At 38.6% G+C, this 13822-nt stretch overlaps 1 protein-coding gene across 4 annotated transcripts in view; it reads right to left on the minus strand.

Annotated features, from left to right (window-relative positions):
• Positions 1-13822, minus strand: part of enah (ENAH actin regulator) — a 165088-nt gene that overhangs the window by 36499 nt on the left and 114767 nt on the right. The gene's annotated exons all lie outside the window — the stretch shown is intronic.

Here is a 13822-nt window from a genome sequence, read left to right on the forward strand (position 1 = left end):
ATTGCAGTCTACACGTATCTCTTATGTGTGACTGCCATCATATTGCAGTCTACACGTATCTCTTATGTGTGACTGCCATCATATTGCAGTCTACATGTATCGCTTATGTGTGACTGCCATCATATTGCAGTCTACACGTATCTCTTATGTGTGACTGCCATCATATTGCAGTCTACACATATCTCTTATGTGTGACTGCCATCATATTGCAGTCTACACGTGTCTCTTATGTGTGACTGCCATCATATTGCAGTCTACACATATCTCTTATGTGTGACTGCCATCATACTGCAGTCTACACGTATCTCTTATGTGTGACTGCCATCATATTGCAGTCTACACGTATCTCTTATGTGTGACTGCCATCATATTGCAGTCTACACGTATCTCTTATGTGTGACTGCCATCATATTGCAGTCTACACGTATCGCTTATGTGTGACTGCCATCATATTGCAGTCTACACGTATCTCTTATGTGTGACTGCCATCATATTGCAGTCTACACGTATCTCTTATGTGTGACTGCCATCATATTGCAGTCTACACGTATCTCTTATGTGTGACTGCCATCATATTGCAGTCTACACGTATCGCTTATGTGTGACTGCCATCATATTGCAGTCTACACGTATCTCTTATGTGTGACTGCCATCATATTGCAGTCTACACGTATCGCTTATGTGTGACTGCCATCATATTGCAGTCTACACGTATCTCTTATGTGTGACTGCCATCATATTGCAGTCTACACGTATCTCTTATGTGTGACTGCCATCATATTGAAGTCTACACGTATCTCTTATGTGTGACTGCCATCATATTGCAGTCTACACGTATCTCTTATGTGCGACTGCCATCATATTGCAGTCTACACGTATCTCTTATGTGTGACTGCCATCATATTGCAGTCTACACGTGTCTCTTATGTGTGACTGCCATCATATTGCAGTCTACTCGTATCTCTTATGTGCGACTGCCATCATATTGCAGTCTACACGTATCTCTTATGTGCGACTGCCATCATATTGCAGTCTACACGTATCTCTTATGTGTGACTGCCATCATAGTGCAGTCTACACGTATCTCTTATGTGTGACTGCCATCATATTGCAGTCTACACATATCTCTTATGTGTGACTGCCATCATATTGCAGTCTACACGTATCTCTTATGTGTGACAGCCATCATATTGCAGTCTACACGTATCTCTTATGTGTGACTGCCATCATACTGTAGTCTACATGTATCTCTTATGTGTGACTGCTATCATAGTGCAGTCTACACGTATCTCTTATGTGTGACTGCCATCATATTGCAGTCTACACGTATCTCTTATGTGTGACTGCCATCATATTGCAGTCTACACATATCTCTTATGTGTGACTGCCATCATATTGCAGTCTACACGTGTCTCTTATGTGTGACTGCCATCATATTGCAGTCTACACGTATCTCTTATGTGTGACTGCCATCATACTGCAGTCTACACGTATCTCTTATGTGTGACTGCCATCATATTGCAGTCTACACGTATCTCTTATGTGTGACTGCCATCATACTGCAGTCTACACGTATCTCTTATGTGTGACTGCCATCATATTGCAGTCTACACGTATCTCTTATGTGTGACTGCCATCATATTGCAGTCTACACGTATCTCTTATGTGTGACTGCCATCATATTGCAGTCTACACGTATCTCTTATGTGTGACTGCCATCATATTGCGGTCTACACGTATCTCTTTTGTGTGACTGCCATCATATTGCAGTCTACACGTATCTCTTATGTGCGACTGCCATCATATTGCAGTCTACACGTATATATTATGTGTGACTGCCATCATATTGCAGTCTACACGTATCTCTTATGTGTGACTGCCATCATATTGCAGTCTACACGTATCTCTTATGTGTGACTGCCATCATATTGCAGTCTACATGTATCTCTTATGTGTGACTGCCATCATATTGCAATCTACATGTATCTCTTATGTGTGACTGCCATCATATTGCAATCTACATGTATCTCTTATGTGTGACTGCTATCATAGTGCAGTCTACACGTATCTCTTATGTGTGACTGCCATCATATTGCAGTCTACACGTATCTCTTATGTGTGACTGCCATCACATTGCAGTCTACACGTATCTCTTATGTGTGACTGCCATCATATTGCAGTCTACACGTATCCCTTATGTGTGACTGCCATCATATTGCAGTCTACACGTATCTCTTATGTGTGACTGCCATCATATTGCAGTCTACACGTATCTCTTATGTGTGACTGCCATCATATTGTAGTCTAAACGTGTCTCTTATGTGCGACTGCCATCATATTGCAGACTACACGTATCTCTTATGTGTGACTGCCATCATGCCGTTATGAAAGGTGGAGGTCATCAAAGATAAGTGGAAAAAGGTGCACTAAAAAGCAAGGCATGGTAAAGGTACGTGCACGATGTCATACCTCCAAAAACGGAACGTTGCAAGCACAAAGGTTCCCCCCCCAGGGTCTGAGCAGCACGATGTATTTTTAGCCTGTGAGTAACACTCCAGAAGCGTGTCATGCGTGCACATGCTAATGTGCAGAATGCGGCGCTGAAGCGTGGCGCGTCCCTTCCGACCCGCTGCTAAATAGTGATCCCCATCTCTTTGTGGCGTAATACAGGACTGACCACCTCGGGATGAGGTTCTCGGGTTCCAACCTGAAGTTCTACTCGATGATATTTACATGGACTGATGATGTCATAAGCTTCAAATATTATTTTTTTAATTCCAAAACACTAGAAAACATCACTTTGGAACATTTTAGCTGCTTCATTCATCTGCTAAATGTTGGTTACCCTTCCATGTGAGTGCAATTAAAAAAAATATATATATATTATTCATTTTATTTGTCAAAGTTTTGTGCATGTAGCGTGCTTAGTCTGGAGGCTAAATACACACAGTGTGTTATGTAACTGTTGTTTAGTGTTGATATTCTTTGCTTAGTTTGATAAATGTTGGAGCAGTTTGCTTCATCAGGAGGGTGAAGTCGCTCAATTTAAAGTGTTGGATTTAACTGTGTTGGATCATTGGCTGCTGGTGAGGGCATAGAAAAAGGGGCATTTTTCTACCAGTAGACAGCGTTTAAGATTGAGCGTTTCACTGCTAAATTAATAATATATTTATATTGAATATGGATTTTAAATATGTATCTAAATAGGTGGTTAATTGGTTAGGTATTTATGTACCTGTCTGACAAGCCTGTAAATGTGTGTTAGTCATGTATGATGTCTTTTTGTTATTTTTTTTTGTGTGATGTGTAATGTCTAGTGTTTAAATGTACGGCAGTGACAATGAATTTCCCCAAGGGGACCAATAAATCTAATCTAATCTAATCTAATCTAATGTATTTGCATATTGGGTTTTCTGTTGCATTTATCTATTGTGTTTCTGGGTTTAAATGTATTTTATATGTATCTTGGTGCATTTATGTTGAGACAATTTATTTAAAATCTGTTTTAACTTAAAGGGAAAAGATGTGTCCATTTTCTTGCACTTGTTTAATGCTTAAGAGTTTGATAGCCTAATTAATAATTGTGAATTATGGTATTGATAATTGATTGATTTTTTACAGCATGTTTATCTTGTGGTGTTTTGTCCTTAAAGGTTTTTCACCTACTAAAGAAGCTAAACGCTACTAAAGAAGCTAAAGGCTACTAAAGACAGCTAATGACAGCTAAAGAAACTAAAGTCTATTAACACTGCTAAAGACTGCTAAAAAGACTAAAGAAGAAAAAAGAAGCTGTTTCGTCGTTGGAAAAACTGTTGCAAACTAAAGGAAAATAAAAGGAAAAAGTAACTACGGTCTGGTCTTTTGAGTGAAATCCAGAAGCCACATTCAGCATTGGTACATCCCTTCAAGTGTGGGATAAGCACAGCGAAAAAAGCCAAACACTTGACAGTTGTTGTATGCACACTGTGTCGAGCGGAAATGGCCTATCATAGCAGCACAACGGCTATGAAGGAACATTTGAAAAGAAAACACCCGACAGCGTTCTTGCCATCACCATCAACAAGTCAATCGTCCGCGTGCGTATACGTTGTCATCATTACACAAAAACATGAATGTGTCATTTGTATCTGCGTTGTAAATTCATAAACTAAAACACTGTTTCGCTCTGAGAGGCGCGTTTGGCGTGCCTGTTCAGTGTTTACAAAGACGCGCTCCTCTTTAACGCTAACGTTAATTAATTGTGCAAATACCTTTTACAACATTAACAGTTACATATACTATGTACAAACCAACAATTAACTTTCACTTTAATCATACTATCATTGTTGTGTTATTAAGCAAAATAAGCAATACTTTTACTTTTGTTGAAATGTTTACACTGTACACTTTTTTGTATTGGATGTTTATCTTTATTTTTGCACATTTTAAAGCAAAATAAGCAATACTTTTACTTTTGAAATGCTTATACTATTGCAGAATATTAAGATTTGCACTGGATGTTTACTTTTATATTTGCACATTAAAAAGCAAATAAGCTACTTTTAATTTTGTTAAATGTTAAAAGTTTTAAATGTTTACATTGTTACAGAATATTTTGTCATGTTGTTGTCAATGTTGACTGAGTGGCCATACTTTTTTTTTTTGTAAATAAAAGTCATGCCTTTTGAAAAAACTGGCCAACATTTATTTTTTCATCTTCATTTTAAATTAAAAAAAAAAATCGGTAAAAGGAAAAATAATCTATAGATTAATCGAAAAAAATAATCTATAGATTAATCGAAAAAAATAATCTATAGATTAACCGATTAATCGAAAAAAAATAATCTATAGATTAATCGATAGAAAAATAATCGTTAGCTGCAGCCTTACACACACACACACACGAGGTGTGGCGAAATTATTCTCCACATTTGACCCGTCACCCTTGATCGCCCCACTTCCTGTTCAGTGCAAAGTAAGCGCCAAAATAAAAGCATGACCTGGATTTTATTTGTTTTTTTTATCCGTTGTTGTGTCGGATGGAAAAAAACTAAAGCTTTACTGTCGTTCTAATGGAGAGAAATAAAGTAGTAGATGTTAGATGAGAGGAGAGAAACTAGTCTTGTCCCCATACCAACATGTATTTCCATACTTTTCTAAATAAAGGGCACCACCAAAAAATGTCATTATTGTCTTTATTGTAACAACAAATGTTAGTGTACATGAAACATATGTTTATTATTGTCATTTAGTCCTTCAATAAAATAGACAACTTGTTGTCAGGACTTGGACTTTGGCTTGGTTTGTTCTCCCGTGGTGCAAATGAGCATTTGGACCAGACATGGCGTGAAGGTGAAGACATTATTTATTTTAAACTATCAAAAAGGAATAAACAAAAAGCGCGCACAGTGGCGGAGAATAAAACTAGACTTTAAACACAAAACTTGCACATTGGCAGAAACCAGGAACAATTAAACAAAGCACTAACTGTGGCTTAACAAACAAAAACTTACTTGGCATGGAACCGGCATGAAAAAAAGAGTAGCAAGGGTCATCAGGGTGTGGAGAGTGTGCAGGAGCATAAATGTGGTGATGTCGTCAGCACGAACAACAGAAAATGAATGAACTTAAATACTATGGACATGATTAGTGAAAGCAGGTGCGTGACTCGAAACGTGAGACAGGTGCGTGACGTGACAGGTGAAAACTAATGGTTGCTATGGTGACAAGAGTGCACAATGAGTCCAAACGTGGAACAGGTGCGTGACGTGACAGGTGAAACTAATGGTTGCTATGGTGACAAAACAAAACAAAAGTGCACAAAAAGTCCAAAATTTAAACCGAACATTACTAAAACAAAACATGATCACACAGACATGACACTTGTCTTTTAGTAGTAAGTAAACAAACAAAGACTCCTAATTAGTCTGCAGTAACATATTGTGTCATTTATACACCTATTATTTTATAAAGGACAAACTGTAAAAAATGGATACTTGTTCATTTACTGTTAATATATCTGCTTATTTTCTCTTTTAACACGTTCTATCTACACTTCTGTTCAAATGTAATAATCACTTATTTTTCTCTTCTTTGATACTTGACATTAGTTTTGGATGATACCACACATTTACCGTATTTTCCGCACCATAAGGCGCCCTGGGTTATAAGCCGCGCCTTCAATGAACGGCATATTTCAAAACTTTGTCCACCTATAAGCCGCCCCGTGTTGTAAGCCGCATCTAACTGCGCTAAAGGAATATCAAAAAAACAGTCAGATAGGTCAGTCAAACTTTAATAATATATTAAAAACCAGCGTTCTAACAACTCTGTTCACTCCCAAAATGTACGCAAATGTGCAATCACAAACATAGTAAAATTCAAAATAGTGCAGAGCAATAGCAACATAATGTTGCTCGAACGTTAATGTCACAACACACAAAATAAACATAACGCTCACTTTCTGAAGTTATTCTTCATTCGTAAATCCCTCGAATTCTTCTCCTTCGGTGTCCGAATTAAAAAGTTGGGCAAATGCGGGATCCAAAATGGCCGGTTCCGTCTCGTCGAAGTCATCGGAGTCAGTGTCGCTGTTGTTGTGCAGCAGTTCTGTGAATCCTGCCTTCCGGAAAGCTCGGACCACAGTTGAGACCGAAATATCCGCCCAGGCATTTACGATCCACTGGCAGATGTTGGCGTATGTCGTCCGGCGCTGTCTGCCTGTCTTAGTGAAGGTGTGTTCGCCTTCGGTCATCCATTGTTCCCACGCCGTTCGCAGTCGTGCTTTAAATGCCTTGTTGACACCAATATCCAGCGGTTGGAGTTCTTTGGTTAATCCACCCGGAATGACGGCGAGTGTCGTATTTGTGTGCTTCACTTGTTTTTTGACACCATCTGTGATGTGGGCGCGCATGGAGTCGTATATCAACATGGACGGAGCTGCGTGAAAAAAGCCACCCGGCCTCTTCGCGTAAACTTCCCTTAACCACTCGCTCATCTTTTCTTCATCCATCCATCCCTTCGAGTTAGCTTTTATGATGACGCCGGCTGGAAAGGTCTCTTTTGGCAAGGTCTTCCTTTTGAATATCACCATGGGTGGAAGTTTCTGGCCATTAGCATGGCAAGCTAGAACCACAGTGAAGGATGACTTCTCATTCCCTGTGGTGCGAATATTCACCGTACGTGCTCCCGTTGTATCCACAGTGCGGTTCACAGGAATATCAAAAGTCAGTGGAACCTCGTCCATGTTGATAATGTTCTCTGGCCGGATCTTTTTTTCAGCTATCTTGTTTTTACAATATGCACGGAAAGTAGCCAGCTTTTCTTGAAAGTCTTTAGGCAGTTGCTGTGAAATAGTGGTCCGTGTGCGGATGGAGAGATTGCGTCTTTTCATGAACCGGAAACACCAAGAAGCACCACCTTTAAAATCATCCAGGTGAAGTTCGCTTGCTAGCGTTGTTGCCTTCATTGGAATAGTGATGGTGCTGACACTTCTGCTTGCTGCTCTCTGGTCAACAACCCACTGTTCCAGTTTGTCCTCCAACAGTTGCCATCTTGCTTTGTTCCCTCGGAAACTCTGTTTTGTCTTCTTTACCTGGCGCAGGTCATCTTCTTGCTTCCTCCACCTACGCACCATTGATTCATTTATGTTATATTCTCTTGCTGCTGCTCTATTTCCGTGTTCTTCGGCATGACTTATTGCCTTAAGTTTAAATTCTGCGTTATACGCGTGTCGCTTAGTAGGAGCCATTTTGTGGTCTTTACAGATGTAAACACACAAAGGAAATGAAACGTACGGTATATCCGCGCGCTTTTTCTTCTTCTACGCGGGCGGGTGGTTGCTTACAGTAGAAGAAGAAGCGCTTCCTCTTCTATGGGGGCGGGTGCTTACCTTGGCGGTTGCTTGCGTAGAAGAAGAAGCGCTTCCTGTTCTACCGGGAAAAAAGATGGCGGCTGTTTACCGTAGTTGCGAGACCGAAACTTTATGAAAATGAATCTTAATATTAATCCATATATAAAGCGCACCGGGTTATAAGGCGCACTGTCAGCTTTTGAGTAAATTTGTGGTTTTTAGGTGCGGCTAATAGTGCGGAAAATACGGTATATATATTATCCATTTTATTTATTTAAGTTTTTTGTTTCTTTTCACACACACACACACGAGGTGTGGCGAAATTATTCTCCGCATTTGACCCGTCACCCTTGATCGCCCCACTTCCTGTTCAGTGCAAAGTAAGCACCAAAATAAAAGCATGACGGTAATTAACCTGGATTCTACCACCGCACCGTTTTATTTGTTTTTTTATCCGTTGTGGTATAAACATAATATACATTTTAAAAAAGGAAAAAAGATTTTTGACGAAAATAAATATCAATGTAATCATAGTAGTATCGACTAGATACTTGGTATCATTACATGTCAGGTGTAGATCCACCCATGGCATTTGTTTACATTGTGACGGCGGTGAGCTATTGTATCCTCCTACGGTGTGTAGTGAAGCATGTTTAGATATTCCTCGTCCTCCAGTGATAATGCTACTTGTAAGTTTGTTTTAGTAGAAAGTAAACAAACAAAGACTCCTAATTAGTCTGCTGAAGTAAATATGAATTTTTTAAAAGAAAAAAGATTTTGTGACGATAAAAAATATCGATGTAATCATAGTAGTATCGACTCCAGTACTTGGTATCATTACAGTGGATGTCAGGTGTGGATCCACCCATGGCATTTGTTCACATTGTGACGCCGGTGAGCTATTGTATCCTCCTACGGTGTGTAGTGAAGCATGTTTAGCTATTCCTCGTCCTCCAGTGATAATGCTACTTGTAAGTTTGTTTGTAGTAGAAAGTAAACAAACAAAGACCCCTAATTAGTCTGCTGAAGTAAATATGAATTTTAAAAAGAAAAAAGATTTTGTGACGATAAAAAATATCGATGTAATCATAGTAGTATCGACTCCAGTACTTGGTATCATTACAGTGGATGTCAGGTGTAGATCCACCCATGGCATTTGTTCACATTGTGACGGCGGTGAGCTATTGTATCCTCCTACGGTGTGTAGTGAAGCATGTTTAGATATTCCTCGTCCTCCAGTGATAATAATACTTGTAAGTTTGTTTTAGTATAAAGTAAACAAACAAAGACCCCTAATTAGTCTGCTGAAGTAAATATGAATTTTTAAAAGAAAAAAGATTTTGTGACGATAAAAAATATCTATGTAATCATAGTAGTATCGACTCCAGTACTTGGTATCATTACAGTGGATGTCAGGTGTAGATCCACCCATGGCATTTGTTTACATTGTGACTGACGGCGGTGAGCTATTGTATCCTCCTACGGTGTGTAGTGAAGCATGTTTAGATATTCCTCGTCCTCCAGTGATAATGCTACTTGTAAGTTTGTTTTAGTAGAAAGTAAACAAACAAAGACCCCTAATTAGTCTGCTGAAGTAAATATGAATTTTTTAAAAGAAAAAAGATTTTGTGACGCTAAAAAATATCGATGTAATCATAGTAGTATCGACTCCAGTACTTGGTATCATTACAGTGGATGTCAGGTGTAGATCCACCCATGGCATTTGTTTACATTGTGACGGTGGTGAGCTATTGTATCCTCCTACGGTGTGTAGTGAAGCATGTTTAGATATTCCTCGTCCTCCAGTGATAATGCTACTTGTAAGTTTGTTTTTAGTAGAAAGTAAACAAACAAAGACCCCTAATTAGTCTGCTGAAGTAAATATGAATTTTTTAAAAGAAAAACGATTTTGTGACGCTAAAAAATATCGATGTAATCATAGTAGTATCGACTAGATACGCTCCTGTACTTGGTATCATTACAGTGGATGTCAGGTGTAGATCCACCCATGGCGTTTGTTTACATTGTGACGGTGGTGAGCTATTGTATCCTCCTACGGTGTGTAGTGAAGCATGTTTAGCTATTCCTCGTCCTCCAGTGATAATGCTACTTGTAAGTTTGTTTTAGTAGAAAGTAAACAAACAAAGACTCCTAATTAGTCTGCTGAAGTAAATATGAATTTTAAAAAGAAAAAAGATTTTGTGACGAAAATAAATATCTATGATTATAGTAGTATCGACTAGATACTTGGTATCATTACAGTGGATGTCAGGTGTAGATCCACCCATGGCATTTGTTCACATTGTGACGGCGGTGAGCTATTGTATCCTCCTACGGTGTGTAGTGAAGCATGTTTAGATATTCCTCGTCCTCCAGTGATAATGCTACTTGTAAGTTTGTTTTAGTAGAAAGTAAACAAACAAAGACCCCTAATTAGTCTGCTGAAGTAAATATAAATTTTAAAAAGAAAAAAATATTTTGTGACGATAAAAAATATCGATGTAATCATAGTAGTATCGACTCCAGTACTTGGTATCATTACAGTGGATGTCAGGTGTAGATCCACCCATGGCATTTGTTTACATTGTGACGGCGGTGAGCTATTGTATCCTCCTACGGTGTGTAGTGAAGCATGTTTAGATATTCCTCGTCCTCCAGTGATAATGCTACTTGTAAGTTTGTTTTAGTAGAAAGTAAACAAACAAAGACCCCTAATTAGTCTGCTGAAATAAATATGAATTTTAAAAAGTAAAAAGAATTTTGTGACGATAAAAAATATCGATGTAATCATAGTAGTATCGACTCCAGTACTTGGTATAATTACAGTGGATGTCAGGTGTAGATCCACCCATGGCATTTGTTTACATTGTGACGCCGGTGAGCTATTGTATCCTCCTACGGTGTGTAGTGAAGCATGTTTAGATATTCCTCGTCCTCCAGTGATAATGCTACTTGTAAGTTTGTTTTAGTAGAAAGTAAACAAACAAAGACCCCTAATTAGTCTGCTGAAGTAAATATGAATTTTACAAAGAAAAAAGATTTTGTGACGATAAAAAATATCGATGTAATCATAGTAGTATCGACTCCAGTACTTGGTATCATTACAGTGGATGTCAGGTGTAGATCCACCCATGGCATTTGTTTACATTGTGACGGTGGTGAGCTATTGTATCCTCCTACGGTGTGTAGTGAAGCATGTTTAGATATTCCTCGTCCTCCAGTGATAATGCTACTTGTAAGTTTGTTTTAGTAGAAAGTAAACAAACAAAGACCCCTAATTAGTCTGCTGAAGTAAATATGAATTTGAAAAAGAAAAAAGATTTTGTGACGATAAAAAATATCGATGTAATCATAGTAGTATCGACTCCAGTACTTGGTATCATTACAGTGGATGTCAGGTGTAGATCCACCCATGGCATTTGTTTACATTGTGACGGCGGTGAGCTATTGTATCCTCCTACGGTGTGTAGTGAAGCATGTTTAGATATTCCTCGTCCTCCAGTGATAATGCTACTTGTAAGTTTGTTTTAGTAGAAAGTAAACAAACAAAGACCCCTAATTAGTCTGCTGAAGTAAATATGAATTTGAAAAAGAAAAAAGATTTTGTGACGATAAAAAATATCAATGTAATCATAGTAGTATCGACTCCAGTACTTGGTATCATTACAGTGGATGTCAGGTGTAGATCCACCCATGGCGTTTGTTCACATTGTGACGGCGGTGAGCTATTGTATCCTCCTACGGTGTGTAGTGAAGCATGTTTAGCTATTCCTCGTCCTCCAGTGATAATGCTACTTGTAAGTTTGTTTTTAGTAGAAAGTAAACAAACAAAGACCCCTAATTAGTCTGCTGAAGTAAATATGAATTTTAAAAAGAAAAAAGATTTTGTGACGATAAAAAATATCGATGTAATCATAGTAGTATCGACTCCAGTACTTGGTATCATTAAAGTGGATGTCAGGTGTAGATCCACCCATGGCATTTGTTTACATTGTGACGGCGGTGAGCTATTGTATCCTCCTACGGTGTGTAGTGAAGCATGTTTAGATATTCCTCGTCCTCCAGTGATAATGCTACTTGTAAGTTTGTTTTTAGTAGAAAGTAAACAAACAAAGACCCCTAATTAGTCTGCTGAAGTAAATATGAATTTGAAAAAGAAAAAAGATTTTGTGACGATAAAAAATATCTATGTAATCATAGTAGTATCGACTCCAGTACTTGGTATCATTACAGTGGATGTCAGGTGTAGATCCACCCATGGCATTTGTTTACATTGTGACGGTGGTGAGCTATTGTATCCTCCTACGGTGTGTAGTGAAGCATGTTTAGCTATTCCTCGTCCTCCAGTGATAATGCTACTTGTAAGTTTGTTTTTAGTAGAAAGTAAACAAACAAAGACCCCTAATTAGTCTGCTGAAGTAAATATGAATTTGAAAAAGAAAAAAGATTTTGTGACGATAAAAAATATCTATGTAATCATAGTAGTATCGACTCCAGTACTTGGTATCATTACAGTGGATGTCAGGTGTAGATCCACCCATGGCATTTGTTTACATTGTGACGGCGGTGAGCTATTGTATCCTCCTACGGTGTGTAGTGAAGCATGTTTAGATATTCCTCGTCCTCCAGTGATAATGCTACTTGTAAGTTTGTTTTAGTAGAAAGTAAACAAACAAAGACCCCTAATTAGTCTGCTGAAGTAAATATGAATTTGAAAAAGAAAAAAGATTTTGTGACGATAAAAAATATCAATGTAATCATAGTAGTATCGACTCCAGTACTTGGTATCATTACAGTGGATGTCAGGTGTAGATCCACCCATGGCGTTTGTTCACATTGTGACGGCGGTGAGCTATTGTATCCTCCTACGGTGTGTAGTGAAGCATGTTTAGCTATTCCTCGTCCTCCAGTGATAATGCTACTTGTAAGTTTGTTTTTAGTAGAAAGTAAACAAACAAAGACCCCTAATTAGTCTGCTGAAGTAAATATGAATTTTAAAAAGAAAAAAGATTTTGTGACGATAAAAAATATCGATGTAATCATAGTAGTATCGACTCCAGTACTTGGTATCATTAAAGTGGATGTCAGGTGTAGATCCACCCATGGCATTTGTTTACATTGTGACGGCGGTGAGCTATTGTATCCTCCTACGGTGTGTAGTGAAGCATGCTTAGATATTCCTCGTCCTCCAGTGATAATGCTACTTGTAAGTTTGTTTTTAGTAGAAAGTAAACAAACAAAGACCCCTAATTAGTCTGCTGAAGTAAATATGAATTTGAAAAAGAAAAACTATTTTGTGACGATAAAAAATATCGATGTAATCATAGTAGTATCGACTAGATACGCTCCTGTACTTGGTATCATCACAGTGGATGTCAGGTGTAGATCCACCCATGGCATTTGTTTACATTGTGACGGCGGTGAGCTATTGTATCCTCCTACGGTGTGTAGTGAAGCATGTTTAGATATTCCTCGTCCTCCAGTGATAATGCTACTTGTAAGTTTGTTTTAGTAGAAAGTAAACAAACAAAGACCCCTAATTAGTCTGCTGAAGTAAATATGAATATTAAAAAGAAAAAAGATTTTGTGACGATAAAAAATATCCATGTAATCATAGTAGTATCGACTCCAGTACTTGGTATCATTACAGTGGATGTCAGGTGTAGATCCACCCATGGCATTTGTTTACATTGTGACGCCGGTGAGCTATTGTATCCTCCTACGGTGGCCTAGTGGTTAGAGTGTCTGCCCTGAGATCGGTAGGTTGTGGGTTCAAACCCCGGCCGAGTCATACCAAAGACTATAAAAATGGGACCCATTACCTCCCTGCTTGGCACTCAGTATCAAGGGTTGGAATTGGGGGTTAAATCACCAAAAATGATTCCCGGGCGCGGCCACCGCTGCTGCCCACTGCTCCCCTCACCTCCCAGGGGGTGATCAAGGGTGATGGGTCAAATGCAGAGAATAATTTCGCCACACCTAGTGTGTGTG

The sequence above is a fragment of the Nerophis lumbriciformis genome, linkage group LG29 (genome assembly GCF_033978685.3).
Source record: "Nerophis lumbriciformis linkage group LG29, RoL_Nlum_v2.1, whole genome shotgun sequence".
Lineage (NCBI taxonomy): Eukaryota > Metazoa > Chordata > Actinopteri > Syngnathiformes > Syngnathidae > Nerophis > Nerophis lumbriciformis.